The sequence below is a fragment of the Dasypus novemcinctus genome, chromosome 29, assembly GCF_030445035.2.
Source record: "Dasypus novemcinctus isolate mDasNov1 chromosome 29, mDasNov1.1.hap2, whole genome shotgun sequence".
Classification (NCBI taxonomy): domain Eukaryota; kingdom Metazoa; phylum Chordata; class Mammalia; order Cingulata; family Dasypodidae; genus Dasypus; species Dasypus novemcinctus.
In genome coordinates this window covers 9175301-9196500 of record NC_080701.1, presented here as the reverse complement: position 1 = coordinate 9196500, position 21200 = coordinate 9175301, and positions in this window count along the sequence as shown.

The window sequence follows — 21200 nt, the reverse complement described above, 5'->3', positions numbered from 1 at the left end:
TTTTAGGATCCTTGAATTTTTTTAGAATTCTACTTTTATTTTCCTATAGTGCTTTTCAGTGTAACTTTTGTAGTGGTTTTACAGGTTACTCTATGTATTACATTTTATATAATATATATGTGTACAATATATATACATAATATGCTGCCCTCCAAAGGTGACAACATTCTACCAGTTCAAATGATGTATATAAACCTTACCTCCCTTTAAATGTCTTTATACTCGTCGATTTATAATACAATTGTCTTAAATATTTCCTTCAAATATATTGAGAACCATACTTGACAGTGTTATAACTTCTGTTTCAACCATCAAACTTAATTTAGAAAACTCAGTTGAAATAGGAAAGTCTATTGTGTTTACCCATATTTTCGATGCTTCAATGTTTTCTTCCTCATGTTCCAAGATTCCCTCTTTTGTCAACTTTTTGTCTAGAGAACTACCATTAACTATTTCAGGTGATGTCTGCTGGCAACAGATTCTCTTTCTCTTCTTTCTTTCATATATCTTCATAGCCCCTTCATTCTTGAAGGATATTTTTGCTGGAATAGGATTTTGGGTTTATACTTTTTTCTCTCAGCACTTGAAAAATATTACGCACTTGCTTTTGGCCTCCACAGTTTCCAATGAGAAATCAACTGTCATTCAATTTTTTCCCCTTTATGAAGATGCATTTCTCTCTTTTTGTTTTCAAAATTGTTTCTTGATCTTCAGTTTTCACAAGCTTGACTATGATGTCTTGTCTTGACATGGGTTTATTTTGATTTATTTTGTTTACCTTCTTAGATCTATGTCTTTTGAAAAACTTGGGAAATTTTCAACCATGTTTTTTTCAGGTACCTTTTCAGCCCCACCCTCTTTCTTTTCTCTTTCCAGGACTCTGCTGACATGAAAGGTAGATCTGATAATCTCACATATTCCTGAGGCTCACGCCACAATTTATTGTCTCTTTGTTTTTCAGTTTGATAAACCTTTCTTATTTTATCTTTATGTTCACTGGTTATTTCCTCTTCAACTTCATTCTGTACATTGGGTAATGTATTTTTTAAAAATAGTACCTATTATTATTATTTTTTAAAGAAGCTTTAGATTACACAAATGACATAAAAATATAGGGGAATCCAAAATACTTCACCTTCTCCCCCTCCCACACTTTTCCTCACTAACAATATCTTTCATTATTGTGGTACATTGGTTACCAATGATGGACACTTAGTGAAACATTGCTACTAACCATGATCTAAAGTTTACATTATGGTTTACATTTTGCACCACACAATTTTATAGGTTTTAACAAAATGTATAATGTCCTTTATCTGTCATTGCAAAGTCAAGCAGGACAACTTCAATGTCCCAGAAATGCCCCCATGTTACACCTATTCTTCCCTTTGCCTTCCCTTAGAACCTGTGGGGGCCACTGTCTTTATATCAATGTTACAAGATCTTCCATGACTAGAATAATAATAAGTCTACTTTAGTTCACAATTGCAATCCCCCGATATGTTTGTTCATTCCTCAATCTTGAGGATTTTCGGATGGTAACGCCCACTTTGCTTCCAATTGAGATAATATTTTTGTGCTAAAATTTCCACTTGGCTCTTTATTATATTTTCTGTTTCTTTGTTGAGATTTTCTAATTTTTTAAAAATTTTCAACCATGTTCATGTTTGTTTCAAGTATGTTCACAATTGTTTATTGAAATATTTTATGATAACTGTTTTAAAACGCACTACAGATAATATTAATATTCATGCAATTTCAGTGGTGGAGTCTGTTGATTGGCTATTTTCATTCAATTAGAAGTTTTCCTGGGTCTTGATATGATGAATAAATGTTTACTAAAACCTGAACTTTTTGGGTATTATAAGACTCTACATCTTATTTGATTATATTGCTTAGCATTCCTTTTCTGAACTTCCTGCAGTGGATGAAGAAGTACTTCCTTTTTACTGCCAGGTGAGTAAGTAAGTACATGTTCTCCCTTAACCTCTGTTGACATGTCGGATGAAGAGAGATTCCTCTTGTTGTATGGAGGAATGAGCTTATACTCTCCCTTATACTTCTCTTGATATGATCCTAGTTAGAAGTGAGAGAAGTTCCTTTCCTTCTTCCCCCACCACTACAGGCAAGGGCTGGACTCATAGACCTTGAGCAGTTGTAAAAGTCTTGACTATCCAGTAGGCCTCCTCTGATTCAACCCCAGTGAGGAGACGGAAGATGTCCTGTTACTACTGGATAGAGGCGATGTCTAGGCATCCCTTGTGATCTCAAATGAAACCTTGGGATGGCAATTTTGTTACCACTTAGCAGGAATTAAATTCCCAGTTCCTCACTTGGCCATTACTGACAGGGTGGGGGTGACCCATTATTGCTTGGAAATGGTGGAAGTCTAGTATTTCCATTGAACATTTTTCTTGTGAGGTCAGTCCTGGGGCCACTTTTTTCCTGTGCTGTTTGGCTGGAGTAGAACAATTATTTTCTAAAGGTTTTCTGTCTTATTAAGCTGTTATTGTTTGTCTTCTGGATAGAAAGAGGATGCTTTTTGGGGACTGATATTTTTCCATCATGACTGGTCGTTCTATATTACCATATCTTGGATATATGAGGCAAAAAGAAAATCCAGATAACTCACTGAAATGTCGTTTCCAAGATACCAATTTCCCTAGCTGGTGTGTCTTTCCTCTGTCTTCTTATGTTTGTTTTTTTATGTATATCCAGGTTTTAGGCTTGTCTTAGGATTTGAAATAAGGAAAGGTATATCTACCACATCTTTCTGGAAGCAGAAGTTCTCTTACTCATCCTTGATTGGAATTCATGTATTTTCTAAGGTTAAAATTAATCCAATAAAATATTTATTCCAACATTGACTGCCAACAAATATTTTATGTGGGAAATGCCTCTACATTGTTTTCTTTGGCACTAAAGGAAAATAAAATCTTATATATACATCAATTATAATCTCCAGCATAAACTACTCATGTCTCTTTGATCAAAAGTAACAAACTAAAAAGGTTAAATGATGTGGACACATTATCATTTAAGAGGTTGTCACTGGAAAGGAAGATCAAGAAATAAAATGACTAGTTGTGGTAGTGTGATGATCATATACTTCATCACCCAAATCAGAATATTTTTTGGCAATGCAAGGGGGCACTCTTAATAACATGCCGAGACAAGAGATATAAACAAGAACCTTCTATGCCAATTTGAGATGTATGATTTCCCGGCATAACATAATATGTACAGATCCACTTGTTTAGATTTTAAATCTAGATTGTCCCTTTGTCATGCTTAATAATACACAGAATAGAATGGTGGCCTGAAATTACATGAGAAAGGATGACATTACAGCAGTTGTTCTCTACAAGCCCTTTACTATGAAGTTTTTAAAATTACTGGTTCTTTTTAAATTAGCATAGTGATTTTCAAAAATGCATTGCTCTTAGTAAGACTAGTAATTCTTTTAGTAGTCTAATAAATGTTATAAATGTGTCCCCATTAGTAAATTAAAGATATTCACTATATATTGATTTGTCACAATATTTTAGAAATAATCTTCACCTTACATGAATGACATGTAAGTCATATATTTTACCTTAGCAATGATATACAAAGCTTGATAGCAAATGGTCCTTTGTCTGGACATTGGTTTAGAACATTTCTCTTTGCTTGAAGATCACTTCCAGCCCTTTCAAATTCTGAGATCTCAATTTTCCTTTACCCATTAAAGAAAAAACTCCTTGAAATAGATATTTATATCCAATGTTTACAATTCTTATCTCATGTGAAACTTTTCAGCCAGCTTTTCTCCCTTCCATTTGACCAAACAACACCTAACAAAGTTACCAGTGACATCCACATTGTCAAGTCCAATTGCTAATGCTCAATCCTCATCTTATTTGACATATTAGCTGCATTTGACATAGTTTCCACTCTTTTCTTTTTAGTCCTTCCTCATTTATCCACAACTAAATTGTGAGCTCAATTTTCAGACCTCTACTTTTTAGTAAACAACCTCATATTTAAATGATCTCTTCAATTCTCTTGGTTTTAAATACAATCAGAATATTCATGGATCTTTATTTCCATCTAAGACCTCTCTTCTAAAATTCATAGTTGTATACTCAACTACATTTGCAACATCTCAGGCTGGATATTTCACAGGAAGCTCAAAGTTAAAATGCCTAACCCAAATTTTGGTTCCATCTCTCTTCAAGCTGCATAACTTGTCTTTCCTCTTCTCTCAATACGTACACCCTATCTTTTGAGTTGCTTAGGGCAAAACTGCTGGACTCATGCCTCACTCCTGCCTTTCTCTTACACCTTAATGCAATCTGTCAGCAAATCTCACTGGCTATCCCTGTAGACACATTTACTACTCCAATTGTGGGTTGGCCCACCCTAATGTCTAACCTGTGATTAAATGTCACTTAATTGGGCCCCTTGCTTTGTTCTTTGTTTCCTGGAGAGCTCTGTTTCCAAAAGCAGACCTCTTAAAAGTAGCTATATCAGAACCACAGAATTGGAAAATCTATGCTTATGATTGGAACATTTAATTATTGACTTGTATATTGCCTGTGCATCTACTGAATGCCATGCTCAAAGAAATCAGTAGTGTAAGTTCTCTACTTAAGTAAGTTATACTGAACCAATTATGTATTGGATGGTAGCACAATAGAATTCTCTCACGTTTTATTTGACACAAAAATAGGAAGAGATATGACATAAAGAAATTCAGTAATTGTTTTCTTCAACTGCATTAAGAATACCCACTGTATGTAATCAATGTAAATTTGGAAGTTGTATAAATTGTATATATTGTATAACTTGTTATATGTTAGGGATAGGGTAACCCCTCTAAAGGAACTGATTTTTAATATGAGCCTAAGATAAATTTTTCTTTAGAGTAATAAACCTTTTGGTTATGTCTACAACTGTTCTTCAAAACATTTGTTTTAAATGTGAGATATATTATAGATACTTTTCCTGAACTTTAACATACCTTTACTGCTCAAATAAATCATGGGACACATCAGGTTTACTTGTCATTTTAACTAAGCCATGTAAGTATATTCAAGTACGTTTATAAAGAAATTTTCTTTTTACATTTCAAAATTCCAAACAAATGCCTAGTTAAAAAAATATCTTCCAAATGACTCAGATTCCACTAAGGAAGTATGTGAACAGTAGCAATTAGGACAGTTAATCAGCTGGATTTGTCATCTAAAGGGGAAAAATCATTAGCAAGGCACCGGGTGGCCAGTGACAGCTTAAATACTTATAAATCACAAAATTGTCAGCCTCTTCATTTAAAAGGGATAGGCTGAGACTTTTCCAATTCAATATCTGATTTATGTCACTTTGCCAAAAACCTCAACACAAGGAACACTATCACATTGAAAACCTGAAAGCTTTGATAAGTTAAACAAGAAAGTCGTCCTAGGAAGAATTTCAAAAATATTGTCTGCATACTACATCATGGCCACTTTAGATCTTCACAAACATTGTGTAGATTCACACACTCTAGAGCTTGCCCATTGAACACATACTGTGCTTGTGGGTACTCCGTCTCAGAGGTGGATGCAGCCTAGCCCTGCCTTCAAGAAGTTCACATTCCAGTGTCCCTAAATGTCCTTTGAACATAACAACTAAATGTTGGAAATTCCACAAAATCAATAGATCTATTCCACCAAGGAGCTTAAATGGTCAAAGCCAGGCTGTACTAAACAGGAAGCCACATATATCTGTACTTTGTGGACCAACACTAATCTCAAGTCACAAATTGCCAAAATTACCTTTCAGTTGATCTCAGCTGGGATAGTCTCTGGTAAAAATATTTTATGTGGGAGAGGATGTGGCTCAAGCAGTTGGGTGGCTGCCTCCCACAGGGGAGGTCCTGGTTTTGATTCCCAGTGCCTCCTAAAGAAGACGAACAGACACGATTAGCAGAGGAAATGAACTGATGCAACAAGCAGATGAAATAAGCAGGGGGCAGATATGGCTCAAGCAGTTGGGCACCTGCCTTCCACAGAGGAGGTCCTGGGTTCTGTTCCTGGTGCCTCCTAAAGAAGATGAGCAGACATAATGAACAGACACAATGAACAAACAATGAGCAGAAACAACAAGCAAATGGATGAGGAAGCCATTTCAGGGGAGGAATAAAACATTATATGTAGTGTCCATCAATTTTAACAAATGTGCCACACTAATGAAAGTTGTTAATGTGGGGAAGTGGTAAAGGGAAAGGGATGGGTATATGGGGATCCTCTATATTTTTGATGTAAACTTTATGCAATCTAAGCTTCTTTAAAAAATATTTTAAAAAATAATAATTGAAGCTCAAAAAAACCCACAAAACCTCACACCATTACATGTACTTTCTTTTAGCATTAACTTCCTATCTTTTGGTGTTCTAGGCTCATCAATACCCAAGTCACTGAACCAACTTTCTTTATTCAGTTTCTAAAACCCTTTCTACATAACTTATCAGGTTGATCATGTTGCTCCAATATTATTGGGATACTCTAAAGTATACTAAGAAAATTTCTAAGATTTCCAAGGTAGATGTGGACTCTATTTTCAAAATATATTATTTTCTTTATAATTATTAAATAAAGAAGAATGCAAGAGACCCTGGGATCCAAAGGATACAAACTAGGATCTAGATTATACTAACAAAATTATTGTGGCCTACTTCATCATAATTGAATTAACTATGATTAATTTCTGAATCCTTGAAATGTGTTCATATACATGCATATTGTTATAGTTTGCTAAAGGGCTGCCAATGTAAAGTACCAGAAATTTGTTAGCTTTTATAAAGGGTATTTATTTGGGATAAAATCTCACGGTGTCAAGACCATGAAAAGTCCAACTCAAGGCACCATAAGAGATGCTTTCTCACCAAGTTCAGCTACTCTTGATCCTCACATTGCTGCCACTTGGTGAAGCAAGATGGCGACCATTTTCTGTGGAGGTCTCGCCTTCCTTTTCAGAATCTACCTCTGCCTTTCCCTCCAGAATCGATCACCTCTTGGAGCTCAACTTGTCTCTTTTTTGGCCTCCTATGTCAGTCTCTGCTGTTCTTCTTTCTTCTCAAGTTCAGCTGTGATCTATCAGGAAATAGCTGGATTTGTCTCCTCTTGAGCTGCTCTGTGGGCTCTTGAGGACTCTGTGCTTAAGCGACCTCTCTTTCAAATTGCAGAACCAAATATGCCAACTCCCCTTTTTCCCTCTGTCTGTCTAAGTGTCCATTTATATCAGATCTAGCAAGAGGGTGGAGACTCAACCTGGACCATGTCTCACTGACATAGTAGTTCAATCAAAAGCCTTAATTTGCAATCTCATCAAGTAATCTAATCTACAGCCCCTCAACTGAATCAATGCAATCAAAAGATATCACACCCAAAGGAATAGATTAGTTTACAAACTTAATCTTTCTCTTTTTGGAATTCATAAAATAATCTCCAACTGACACACACATACACAGAGTTACAAGATTTATCTAATCTGCACAATTTATGTAAATGGAAATTAAGCAGAAATTAACATGTAAAAATTTACCACTATTGCAACTCTTTAAAGAATCCTTTAAAATTACCTATTCAAGTGACAATGAGCAATTGTAAACTCCCTATAATTATAGGGAGTTTACAATGCTTTTGACAAAGGAGCTAAGGGTCAATGATGCTTTGGTTAAATAGGTAATACTCAATAAATGATCTATTAATATATTAAGAGTACTTTATGAAATTTTAGATCAGGGATATGGCTAAGGTTCATTCATTCAATTTACATGTGTAGCGGGGGCAGTGGAAGCACTTATTTGAGAATATAACACTTTTCGCCTTGGCATTTTTTCAGGTATGGAAGTCAGTGAAGTAAGGGAGCAAATGTTCTGGAAAAGAGTTCAGAAAGAAAGACAGGAGAGCATCACAACATACCTTTACAGTCTAAGCAACAAGACAAGGAACAGAAAGAAAGAAAAATTGTTACATCCTGTCTAAGTTCTCATGAGAGAATTTTAGGGAGAGATGGAAGTTAAAAAGACCAAGTAAATGTTAGCAAACTTGTTCTCTAAAGTTTTTGTAAAACATTAAAAAAACCTATATTGAAAATCATAGAGTTTATTTTCTTCATAAACCCTGCTTCATTGTCTTTGCAACATGCTATTAAACTAAAGATGAGCCCGGCTAGCTCAGTCGGTAGAGCATGAGACTCTTAAACTTAAGATGATAGGGTGTTGGCATATGGTAGACTAGCCTGTGGACACAGTGCCCTGGATGACAAGCTCGACCATCCTACATTTGAAAAGAAAAATCAGCGTGTACAATTTGATGTACAATTTGTAGAATTGCACTACATGACTTTTCACAACTAGTGTAATTATCAACCCTATTAAGAAAGAAATTGTACCTTATTCTCCTTACTAAAACTAGTCTCTCCCATCACTTATCTAACTTCTGAAAACCTAGATTAAATTTGTTCATTTTTTGTGATATATATTAATGCTATTTTGTTTGGCTTCTTTAGAATTTGTGAAAAATTTTCTTGTGAAGCATGTGATTATAGATGGTTTACTCATAGCTGTATGCATAACAGAATTTTCAGTGGAAAATGGAATTTAAAAAAATAATCATCTGTAAACCTACAACTTCTGTAATAAAAATTATAAAGATAATAATAGTTACATATTTATTTTTATTTGTATGTACTTGTTAGGAAAAAGCTATGATTCAGAAACATGATTAAGAAAAGATAGGAGCATATATCTCTGAAAAAGTAAGCATAAATTTAAAGGGAAGTGTTAATTGAACATTAATACATTTTGTACAGAGCTATGGCAACAATTACAAGAGTTGATAGCAATTAACAGGAGGATGTTTAACACTGATTAGGTCATGGATTTGTCATTTAATTTCTAGACAGCAGAAGGAATGGAGCGTTATAGCCTATTGGACCAGAGGAGCATATCCTCTCAAAGATAACAGGCCAGCAATTAAAAATCATCCTCAAAATTAACTTGTTACCTGTTTCTCTGCTAAATATCCTGAGGTTACATGGGTCACTGTCATCATCACAAAGATGGTGATGACGTGGTTCCACCAGAATTTCTTTACCCAGTTTTTCTAATTAATTGCCATGAACCAGAGGAAAATGTGATATCTCACAAGATTGAAAGATTTTGCCAGAATATACTACCAAGCAACAAAAAAAGTGTATTGAAGTGGATTCTAAGGGTTTTAGTGCAAAGAGGGCTAAATACAAAGTCTGGTGGGCTGAATTTATAAATGACGAAGTACTCAATCAAAATTTGGTGGTGGCAGACTTGGTCCAGTGGTTAGGTTGTCAGTCTACCACATGGGAGGTCCGCGGTTCAAACCCCAGGCCTCCTTGACCCATGTGGAGCTGGCCCATGTGCAGTGCTGATGTGCACAAGGAGTGCTATGCCACACAGGGGTGTTCCCCACATAGGGGAGCCCCACATGCAAGGAGTGCGCCCGATAAGGAGTGCCACCCAGTACGAAAGAAAGTGCAGCCTGCCCAGGAATGGCGCCGCACACACTGAGCGCTGACACAAGATGATGCAAAAAAAGGAAACACAATTCCAGTGTTGCTGACAACAACAGAAGTGGACAAAGAAGAAGACGCAGCAAATAGACACAGAGAACAGACAACTGGGGAGGGGGGAGGGGAGAGAAATTTAAAAAAAAAAATTTGGTGTCCATACAATGATGGGCTCAAGCAGCTGGGGGAGGCAGTAATGCTCCAAAAGCCTTGTTGATGGAAACCTGGAGTCAGCTTGTTGACGATCAGTGTAGTTGAGGCATTGGCACTTCCCTTACATACTGCAGAAGGAAGAGTCCCAAGTCTCTGGAATACGAGAATGTTGGAATGGATCTGTTATGTGCAACATGCTGGTCAAATACAAATTGTAGTGCTCACACAACTCCTCTTTGAGGACACTCTTTTTATTAAGGAATAAAGAAATGCATTTGAGAGGGAGGCACTAGCATCCTAGAAAAATCTCTGGGGAGATGCGACCATGAAATTAGACTCCTGATTAGATCTAGATCTTGGAAAGGTGGCGTTCAATTTTCAGAGTCAGAGTAGATGCAGTTACTATAATAAGTATGGGGGAGTATAAAAAATGTGTTTGGACACACAGGGATCTATTGTCATAGCTAGTTAACCATAAGCTTCCATTAAAAATTAATAGATAACTTACTAAAGAATTGCTTGATATGTATAATCAGAACAATTCTTTGTCCAGAGGTCAGCAAGTTGATTCTTGTCAACATAGTAGGAATTCATGGTTCTTAGGCTTAGGTCCATTTAGCTTCTGGCTTCTATAAATTTTCTGGATAGCTTATGAGGTCACCAGCATTGTGTGGGGTTCCAGGGGAAGCTAGGACTAATACAAGCTCATACCCTGGTGCAAGCTCTTTTGATGCCTGAACTTTGTGGTTGAGCACTTCCAGTGATGGCTGAAGAATATGTGGCAGACAGGAGAGCTGTATGGAGTGCCTGCAGGGGAATCACAGTTCAGCCCCTAAGGAATTTGAAGCAAAGCTATTGTTATGCCTACAATTATTCTCTATCTGAAAGGAAGCACCTACCTACTCAGACGATGACCACGGAACACCAAGTCACTTGGCAATCTCAGATGATCCATCAAATAATAAAACTTCTTGTGTGCAACAACATTCCACTATCAAATGGAAATGATATGTACAAGATCACGCTTGAGCAGGCCTGTAAGACGTAAGAAAATTGCATAGCACGTGGCTCACTCACTGTACCATCTTCAACTATTTCACTGTCAATGCTGCAACCTACAGTGATGCTGTTGTGGGCAGTTTTCCATTAAGAGAAGAGTGAATTAACCAATTAATGCAAGAGCAAAATGCAAGGACCTGGTTTGCAGATGAGTCTGCAAGGTGTGCAGCAGACACCAGCTGCTGTATTACAGCCCTGCACAGGGACTGTCCTCACCGACAGAAGGGAAGTCTTCCTAGTTGGCAGAGATTTGAGCAGTAAATCTGACTGTCCAGTTTTCTTTGGAATGTTACACTGATTTCTGAGCAATGTCTCATGACTTGGTTGAATTAAAAAGGACAAGAACGGAAGATTGCAGGCAGGGAAGGCCAGGTTGAGGGAGAGTAGAGGTTTGTGGATTGACCTACCAAAATAGGAATGAAGTGCAACGATATTTGAGTCAAGTTTAAATGCCCTAGAAAGCATCTACTACAGGGGAGAAGCTCAATCATCAGATAGAAAGGAAGGCCTGTTCTGGGGCTACCTGCTCTCTTGTTCTTACTCAATGTGCCCAGGAACCAAGTAGCTATATTGGTAAGGATGATGAGAACACATGAGCTTGACAATTTGCTTCACTAAGGCTAATCTGCTTTCTGCCCAAAAGCTGAAAGAAAGAAACAATTCAGGGTCTGCAATTTAATACAATTTCCCAGTGGCCTCACTAGCCATGGGATTGCAGTTTGACTACACAGGACATCCTTCTTCATGAAGGGAGCATTGGATTGCTCCCACAAGAACAGTCATTCTGGATATAGACTGACCTTTCCAGCTCACAGCACTTCTGGCAGTACCACCATTCCTACGCTAACAGAGGGCCTTACGTTTTGCTATTTAGCCCATAAAATATCACCTTTAATAAATAAATTCATTCTACAAATATTAATAGTAGAGGGTAGCAGGTATAGTGGCCATAGAATTCATTGATCTTACTAGGTGCCCCATCACTCAAAATTAGATGACCTGTTAGAATGGTGGCAATGGCCAATGGAAGGCTCAGTCGCAGTACCATCAGGGAGGAAAGAAATCCAGCAAATTTAAGATCCTTAGAGAATATGGCACATGGTTTAAAATAGTAGATAATAGATATATTGTGCTATTTCCTCCATAGCCATTATATGACAACTTGGACAGAGGAATGGGCCTTCCACTATTATACTTAATAGCCCACTCACAATTTTTTTCTTTCAACACACACAACCTTGGGCTTGGCTTAGTTGGATTGGCAGTGCTGGTATCCAAAAGAGCTGTCTATGCTAATGTCTATAGTCAGGTTCCATTAAACTGGAAAGTGAGACTTCTAGTTGGCCATTTGGGGTTCCCTTGCTAGTGAGCTGACAAGCAAATGAGTGGATTGATTTGCAGACTTTTGATAATTTATACAAATTACCAAGGAGAAATTGGTTCCTTACTATAGATAGCAAGGAAGGAGGTATTAATCTGTGACCATCGGGATTCATAAGGGATTTCTTTGTAGTCCCATGTCTAGTAATGATTGGAAACTCAATAAGCTCAGGTCCCACATGGTCATGGATTCTGTGGAAATAAAGTTTTAGATTGCCCCACTCTGTAAAGAACCTCAAGGAACCAAGGTGCTGGCAGAGGGTGAAGGGAATTAGTTGAGGAAGATGGAAACTATGATTACTGACTTTGGCATTGTGGTTGGCTTTGTGGTTATATCACATGCCAAATGAGTAGTTTTCCCTCCATTTCTTTTTTTTTAATACAGAAAATATTATAATTTAGCATCCACCAAGAGTATTATTAAATTGACATCAGCCTGTAATGTTTTGGTGGTAGACAGGATTTTGTGACTTCCCAGGAAACAAATGGATGCTGGGTTGCATAAATGCATGGAGTATTGGTTGACCTCTATTTGCCACTCCTCTACTTCTCCACAGAAAAATTTCTGCTCTTTTGTTCTGTGTTCACTGTTCTAAGGAGCTGACACCTATGGACCACGTTGCCTAAGCATTCTTGTTTTCTGATTTCAGGAAGAACTCAGTCAATGTGGGCTAGAGCAGCAGACTGAAGAGTGAGAAGAGAGAGGTGTAAGGGTGTTTCTTCTTCTCACCCCTCTTCATCTCTGCCACAACTCAGGAGGTGCCTGCCTCCCTATATAATTATAGGTTCTTTGAGCAACCTCACTTCCATTGCCCAGCTGTCTCTCTGAAACACTCTTTCCCTTGACACAGAAGCCTACTGGAAATATTATTGGTGCAAAAGGAATTGCGGTTTTTGACAGTGAATTTCAAGGCATTATAACTAGGCTCAAACACATCTTTATTAATCACAGTAGGAACAATTACAATCACATTTTTGCCAATGAGAAATGTTTGCTTATTCCTATAGCATAAAAATCCATGCTTAGGGATTTGAGGAATACTTGGAAAACATTTTCTGCATCCTGCTGGTTGTGGAAGCATTTTCCCTGCAAAAAGTTGAGTTGCTTGAAGAAGTGGTAGTGGGTTGGCGAGCAGTCAGGTGAATATGGCAGATGAGGCAAAACTTTGTAGCCCAATTTGTTCAACTTTTGAAGCATTGGTTGTGCAATGTGAAGTCAGGTGTTGCTGTGGAGAAGAATTGGGCCTTTTCTGTTGACAATGCCGGCTACAGGCATTGCAGTTTTTGGTGCATCTCATCGATTCGCTGAGCACACTTCTCAAATGAAATAGTTTCACCAGGATTCAGAAAGCTGTAATGGATCAGACCAGCAGCAGACCTCCAAACAGTGATCATGACCTTTTTATAGTGCAAGTTTGCCTTTGGAAAGTGCTTTGGACCGTCTTCTCAGTCCAGCCACTGAGCTGATCATCTCCTTTTGACATATAAAATCTACTTTTTGTCACAGATCACAGTCCGATTGAGAAATGGTTCATTGTTGTTGCATGGAAGAAAAGAAGACAACCCTTCAAAACAAAAATCTTTTGGATTTTCAGTCAGCTATCAGGCACCTACTTATTGAGCTTTTTCACCTTTCCAATTTCCTTCAAATGCTGAACAACTGTAGAAAGGTTGACATTAACTTCTTTAGCAACTTCTCATATAGTTTAAGAGGATCACCTTCAATGATTGCTCTCAACTGGTCGTTGTCAACTTCCAATGGCTGGCCTGTACGTTCCTCATCTTCAAGGTTCTTGTCTCCTTTGCAAAACTTCTTGAACCACCACTGTACTATAAAATGCTTTGTTCAGATTATGCATGGATGTATATAGGACATGTTAAACAACACCGAAAATGTATAGGGGCCTATAGGCTAAAATGTAAATCATAATGTAAAACATAAAATAACAAAATTTAGAAAATTGTATAGTCTAAAATATAAACCACAATGTAAACCCAAGTGTTACCTTGTTTGAAAGCTGTTGTCTCAATATCTATACATCAGTTTCAGTAAATATAGTAGGAACATGTAAAAAAGATTATTGCTGTGGAAGGGAAAAGGGTTGTTGGATATGTGAGAGTACTGTATATTGTATATATGAATTACTGTGATCTAAAAGTTTTGTGAAGACAAGCTTAATAATTAGGGGGGAAATAAAGGAAAAGAAAGGACATAGACACTGAGGAAAAGATGGAAGAACTTGCCTTCCCAATTTGCATACAAAGCAACAGTTATTGCAGTGATGGAAGGAAAAACATCAAAAATAAAGCTTTTGCATTTTTAAATTTTTTGATGCCCCAATTAATTTTTATCTTAAAATTTCTAAATTAATATGTATTCTATAGCTAACCTTTAAACTCATCACTATATTCCATTTTACTATTAATGGAACTTGGCATTATATTGGGCTTCATTTTCGAAGAGGTTTTGGATCACAGAGAGTTTCAACAATGGCAGGGGAGGAATACTGGTGTGGGATGTTATTGACAGGGGACACATGGTTGGCAGGGAGTTCTCCAGGATACATAAAAATGTTTGGATATTTTCATAGTGGTTACAGTTAAAAATGACAACTGAGGGAGTGCTGAGTTCCTAGCCAGGGGAGCTCTATCACATTCCCTGATGGAACAGCAACAATCCCCCAAGTGCAGTGGCAAAGACCAAAAAAGAAGGATGGTCCAATAATGAGCCCTTGATACTAATGACTATGCTTGTGAGCCTGTGCGCCAGAAATAAGAACAAGGCCTAGAGCTGCAGGGTGCCTAAGAGTTACCTCCTGAGAGCCTCCATGTTGCTCAGATGTGGCCAGTCTCGAAGTCAAACTCAGCATTCAATGTGTTGCCTTGCCCCCAGCTTGGGACATGACTCATGGGGATGAGCCTCCCTGGCACCAAGGGATTACTACCAAGTACCAGCTGATGATGTAACTAGAAAATGACCTTGAATAAAAGGGTCACCTCAGACCAGCAGAATATCTCAGCCTACATATAATATCAGGAGTTAAAAATGCTTTTTGACCTGAATAAAAGGGGGAAATGGAAAGTACAAATGAGTTTATAAGGCTATGAGTCTCCAAAAAAGAGCCGGGAGGTTATCAGGGGGTCGCCCTTATGCACACCTCAGCAGAGTCCCAGAGACAGATAATGTAGATATAACCCCAGGTATTGGTTCTTCTGAGGGCTACAGAGATTCACAGGTTCTATGGTCATGGCAGATGGACTTCAGTGCCATGTCAGTTGGCCCTACTTTGGAGTTTGTGTTTCTGTGTGATGGAGCTGGACTCAGATGTGATCTTTGTTCACAGTTTGTCCTGTTACTTTTACTAGACCTGTGGTTTGCACTGGGGTTTAGTGTACACCCAGGGGACCTGAATCTCTGCACTGTTCATGTGATAGCCAGGCCCTGAGCCCAACAGACTTGCAACTCCTACACTCTGGTTTATTGGACTTACCCACTCAGCTAACATGGAGGTGAAGAAGGTCAACCACCAAACCAGAGAACCAAGAGTGCCTACAGCTGAAAGCAGGAGGATTGCATCCATCATCCATGTGGAATCTAAGCCCCCTCTTGATATAGATGTGGAGTGGACACAACCATTCCAGGGTCCACAGGATGGAGGAACAGAGTATGGATTAGAGTGGACTTACTGATATTCTATCCATGAACTATTGTGGTTAGTAATCAAAGAAAATGTAGCATTGATGTGGGGAAAGTGACCATGGTAGCTGTGGAGGGTAGGGAGTGGGAAGAAGAGATGTGATGTGGGGGCATTTTCAGGACTTGGAGTTGTCCTGGGTAGTACTGCAGGGACAGTTACCAGACATTGTATGTCCTCCCATGGCCCACTGGGTAGACTGGGGGAGAGTGTAAGCTATAATGTAGACCATTGACCATGTGGTGCAGCAGTGCTCAGAGATGCATTCACCAAGTACAATGAATGTCCCATGATGATGGAGGAGGTTGTTGTTATGGGAGGAGTGGGGTGACAGGGGTGGGGGGGTATATGGGGACCTCATATTTTTTAATGTAGCATTAAAAAATAAATAAAGACAAAAAAAGAAAGCATATAAAAAAATGCTTTGTTGATGTTGTGAGTTGTTGCCACTGCTTTATGATCCATTTTGAATTCAAATGAGAAAATTGCTCGAATTTGTTTTTTGTCTTAACATCATTTCCATAGTCTAAAGTAAATATAATAAACAGCAAGAAATAAATCATTAGCAATAAAACATAAAGTAAGAAATGCACATTAAAATGATGTATAACATAACAACATTTATTTAAGAATATACATATGTCTATATTTCAACAATGCAAAACCTCAATTACTTTTGCACCAACTTAATCTGGGTTTTGCTAGTCCCTGGATCCTGAAAAATCTTTGGTTAATTTTTTTTTTTTTTAATTCAAGTCCCCCACCACCCCACCCCACCCCAGATGGCTACCTCATCTGTCTGCTCATCTTCTTTAGGAGGCACTGGGAATTGAACCTGGGACTTCCCATGTGGTCAATGAGTGCCCAACCACTTGAGCCACATCTGCTCCAGCCACGTAAACCTTCCCAAACTCTGTATTAAGTTCTCTTCATAATCCCAACTGAGTGTGCCTTCTATTTCCTGCTAAGCGCCAAACTAATATATAAATCTATAATGAGAGAACCCCTGTCAATAGAGTGACTTTGATTATCATTCATCAGGTTTTTTTCCCCCAGAAATGTTTATTTAAATGGTCCCAAAGACTCACTTTATAAAAGAGATCTAGAAGCATTTGTGGCAGTATGGTGGTGAGGGTTCTAGTGTATGCTATTGGTAAAGCATTCATTTGCCCACCCACTCCCAATCTCCTGGACTAGCTCTTGAAGAACAACCAAGGGAAATTGTAAATTTTCTGAGTTACTTGATAGTGTGATGTTACCCAAGGACAGATTTTACAGTAACACTGAACTACCCCAAATATTACTGATTTGTTTTAACTTAGATACTATACTGGTCTGGAGGTTGCCGGGCTTACCATGCCCAATGACTTGATGCTCATCATTCCACGGGGACACTACTAATTCTAACTCATAGACTTGTGAGGATGCACACAAAACACTTAGGATAGTGTTTGACCTTTAGTAAGTGATCATTAAATGAGAGTTAATGTTTTCCACACATTAGCCTACCCTCCAGAGTTATAAGCATAGCTATATGTACTTCATTTCCCATCCAGCCCAATCCTCAAATCCCTAGGAAAAGATCTTATATGAATTTGGGGAGAACACCATTCATGAGTTCCCCAACTTGCCTCTCTTCTGTAATGCCCTTCTCCTATTTTATCAAGCATGTAAATGTCCCCAATTATGAGTCTTATACTACTGGAGAGTTTGAGTTACAATATAATGATCTAACATCACAAAGTTTAGTTTATGATTATAAAATACTTCCTTTTAACTTCCTTCACTATTTCCTCATTGAGCTCCCTCATATGATTGAGCTTAATTTTCCCTGTTGTTTGCCTCCTGAGACAGCATCATCATTCAAATCAAACCTTACAGCAACACAATTGAAAATACAGTAACTAATGGTACTAAACATTTCTGTAAAAGAAAAATGAATTCAGACATCTTATTTTGCATACATTTCATGTTATGACTTCATTTTATACCTCTTCCTTCAAAGTGAATATTTAGAAAGGAAATACCATTACCACAAAATGAAAAATGAATTATATTTTGGCATTATGTATCACTGACTTTGAACTTCAGGACATGTTCACAAACTATAGAGTTCTGAGATGAAAAAGATATTTCAATCAAGAGACCTAGGTCAAATAACCATGGGAAAGTTGATCACTCTGAAAGACTTCAATAATGTATGTTAATTAAAACCTGTACTCAAGCCTCCACATCAGTTTGGCATTTGAAAAAAGGACTTCAAAAACAGTTCGAAGAGACTTTGTGTTTCATGTTAGGAAGCAATTGAAGAGTCAGTAAAACCTCAGTCATTGGAGATAGAAATGGTTCATTCTAAATTGGCCACCAGAAGATTAGATAAAAAATAATCTAAAGCATAAGTACTGTTTTTCTTCAGGCCTTCTTTTTTTTTCTTTTTTTTTAATTTTTTTATTTTTTATTGACTTTGTAATAATATTACATTAAAAATATATATGTGAGGTCCCATTCAACCCCACCCCCCCACCCCCCCTCTCCCCCCCCCAACAACACTCGTTCCCATCATCATGACACATCCATTGGATTTGGTAAGTACATCTTTGGGCACCTCTGCACCTCATATACATTGGTTCACATCATGGCCCATACTCTCCTCTATTCCATCAAGTAGGCCCTGTGAGGATTTACAATGTCCGGTGATTACCTCTGAAGCACCATCCAGGGCAGCTCCATGTCCCGAAGACGCCTCCACCTCTCATCTCTTCCTGCCTTTCCCCATACCCTTTGTCCATTATGTCCACTTTTCCCAATCCAATGCCACCTCTTCTATGTGGACACTGGATTGGTTGTGTCCATTGCACCTTTATGTCAAGAGGAGGCTCAGATTCCACCTGGATGCTGGATGCAATCCTCCCATTTTCAGTTGTAATCACTCTAGGCTCCATGGTGTGGTGGTTGTCCTTCTTCACCTCCATCTTAGCTGAGTGTGGTAAGTCCAATAAATCAGATTGTAGGTGCTGGAGTCTGTTGAGGCTCAGGATCTGGCTTTCACATTGTCAGTCCAGAGATTCAAATCCCCTAAATATATCTTAAACCCCAACATTAACTGCACCTCCAGCACATTAGCATGAAAGTCTTATGAAGGGAGATCCCATCTAAGTCCAGATTCATCACACATAAACACCATTTCCAAAGAGGGGCCATCTGCCCTGGTAGTTAACCCCATCGGCCATGACCATAACTCCCATGGGTCTCTTTAGCCCTCAAAGGAACCAATATCTGGGGGTTGTATCTGCTTTATCTGTCTCTCTGACTCTGCTCAGTTGTGCATGAGGGCAAACCTTCTGCCAGCCTCCAGACTCTTTTTTAGAAACTCGTAGCCATATAAACTCATTTCTCCTTTCCATTTCCCCCTTACTTTAGGTCAAACAGCATTTTAAAGTCATGTCTTCAGGCCTTCTTAGTCTAGTCTATACTGACAGTTACAAAGTAGGTCAAATTAAAAGCAGGATTTTTCTAAATTATGTTTCTCCTCAATTGTCTTAGAATAAAATGGAATGGTGTGATAGTTTGAAGTTTTTTTTGGAGTTCAGAAAAGATCATGTTCTTGGAGCCAATCCATTCCTGTAGTGTGGGACCCTTGGATTAGATTCAGTTGGGGGTCTTTGATTGGATGGCTTCAGTGAGGCGTGACCCAGGGTGGGTCTTGGTCCTCTTGCTGTAGTCCTTTAGAAATGGGGGACTGAAAGCATCAGACACAAAGAAGAAGATGGCCGAGACACAGGGAGAGGTCCCAGAGTCTGGGATCAGCCGAGCACAGGAAGAGGCCCCCCAAGAAGTTAAGCCCACATTGCAACACGAAGCTGAAGAGACAAGACAAAGAAGAGAGGGGAGAGATGAGTGCATCTGCATTGGGCTTGATAGTCCACAGCTGCAACTTGGTGAGACAGCATCTCTTGATGATGCCTTGATTTGGGCACTTTCATAGCCTCAGAACTGTAAGCTTCTAACCTAATAAATTCTCATTACAAAACCCAGCATATTTCTGGTATATTGCTTAGGCAGCATTTAGCAAAGTAAGACATATTTATGTGACTTCTAAATAGCTTAAAACAATATAAATGCAATTTCTAGGTTATAATGAAGACAAAATAATGAGATACATGCAGGAAAATTAATCTCAGTTTCTCAGCATCATTGGAAAAGAGATTGCTTAACTGAAGGTTAATTCAACAGCAGAATTAACAGAACATTAGAAAACTGATTTGTTTGTATATTTTGCATATTCTGCATATCATTTCAAATAGTTCATTTGAAGCAACTCCCAATTATAAGGCAAAGCTATATATGGCAAATTTATACCTTTCAGGATTGCACAGTCCACTGAGGTGTAATATCACTAGTTGAACGTACTATTTTATTTTATCATGATATTGGATCTCTTAAGTCAGCTATACTCAATATTCATTCTGTAGCTTTCTGAAATTTTTATGGGGTTGAGAAAAGTCATTGTACCGTCAAGTTAAAATTCAATGGAGAAAACTGGTTGAGATTTGTACCCTTCTGTAAGAAACAGATTTACCAAATGAGCATTCAATTTGCCAAATGAGCTATTGGTATTTTGGTCTGAATTACTAGAAGTATAATAAGATGCTAGATGATTTTTTTTCTTATTTTCTTGGAGATTTGGCAGAAGACAAAAAGGCTGAGACCATTAAAATAGCTATCAGATCACCTATGTAGGACATAAAGATTCGGAAACCAGATATGGGACACTTAAGCTCAATACCGACCTCAAGGGTGGATATAACAGAAATAATTTATGAAAAGGTTGAAGAAGTTAGTAGTGAGGAAAAGTTGGAAAGTGTTGTCAGGGCACTGTGTGCCAACCCCAAGCTGTACTGTGTCCCTATTTCCCATACCTGCATATTAATAATGCATAGTTTCTGTCTTATTCTCCCTGCCTGCTCACACTTTCTGAAATCACCAACCATTGATTGTTCCCATATGTGGACATGGCATATTTTATCAACTATTTTAGGCTTTCTCTTAAGAATTTTAAGAAAAAGGTTATCACTGCCTTTCAGTCTTTCGAAGTATTCATTCAACTATTCATAAGTATTTATATTTGAGGTTGATTTTATTAAAGATAGTTTTGCCCAATCTCGCTAGTTTTATATGAACAATTGCAAACTCACGCAAAAGAAATGTGAAAAACATAACTAAACACATTATAAGATTTTTTTCCCTATTTTTCTGAATTGGGTTAAAAATTGTATACAAATATTTAAAATATTTTAAATTGTAAAAATTATAATAAAACCAACAAGCACACTTAAATGCATTATA